Source organism: Dendroctonus ponderosae, unplaced genomic scaffold (genome assembly GCF_020466585.1).
Source record: "Dendroctonus ponderosae isolate FM_Combo_2020 unplaced genomic scaffold, Dpon_F_20191213v2 Dpon_F_20191213_5, whole genome shotgun sequence".
NCBI classification, from domain to species: Eukaryota; Metazoa; Arthropoda; class Insecta; order Coleoptera; family Curculionidae; genus Dendroctonus; species Dendroctonus ponderosae.
Window position 1 is genome coordinate 2,451,895 of NW_026018715.1, and position 777 is coordinate 2,452,671.

Below are 777 nucleotides of genomic sequence, written 5' to 3' on the forward strand. Positions count from 1 at the left end.
CGGGGAGAGCAGAAAACAATTGGTCATTAGAACGACTTTGAGACGGAACTTGTAAAAAAGTTATAATTCATAAATTGTAAGTAAACTTTAAGCTATGATCACTAGTTGTCGATAAACCTACGTAATTCATTAAAAAAGCATGTCCGATATTTGTTAAGATAATATAATAATAATAACATAATTATGATATATTATATATTCATCGTTAGCGTCCCTGGTTTATGAAAACTGGTGTCAAGTTTAGCGGGTTTGGGACGGTGAACAGAAACTCTTTATTTTCTTGAAAAAGCCTACGTTTCGACTATATATTTAGTCTTCCTCAGGGCTAAAAATTACATACATAGGGAAGTTACAAATTGAAGGATTAGAATGTTACACTACGAAAAAAAAAAAAAAACCATCAAACTGAACAAAAAAGTAAATCAAACAAAACAAACATTTAGATCAGATTAGAAAAGAATTATATGACAACATCATTCGAACTGTTAGTGTGGGCGGTTATACTTTGTCAAAAAAACCAAAAAACCAATCAGTGCCGTCCATGCGTTCTGACTATAAGCATAAATACCTATTCAACATTAAAGGGCTTCATGTCAAGACAATGACCACATATCCACAAAAAAGACGAATTCTGGTTGATAACGCACATAAATACGCTTTTCACGGGCAGACAGACTGGCGATTTCACTGGCAGCACATATTGAATTGAAGCAATGTATAAGTATTTTATCTAGGAACGCTGAAGAATGTTTTTTTGATTGTTCTTGTTTCCATTTA

The 777-nt window shown here is 32.7% G+C and overlaps 1 long non-coding RNA gene across 1 annotated transcript; it reads right to left on the reverse strand.

Annotated features, from left to right (window-relative positions):
* Positions 1-275: 275 nt before the first annotated feature.
* Positions 276-768, reverse strand: LOC125504617. Its single transcript, XR_007281599.1, has 2 exons — positions 569-768; positions 276-325 (listed from the first exon to the last, which is right to left on the reverse strand). It is a non-coding gene; the product is annotated as an uncharacterized LOC125504617 (long non-coding RNA).
* Positions 769-777: the final 9 nt, after the last annotated feature.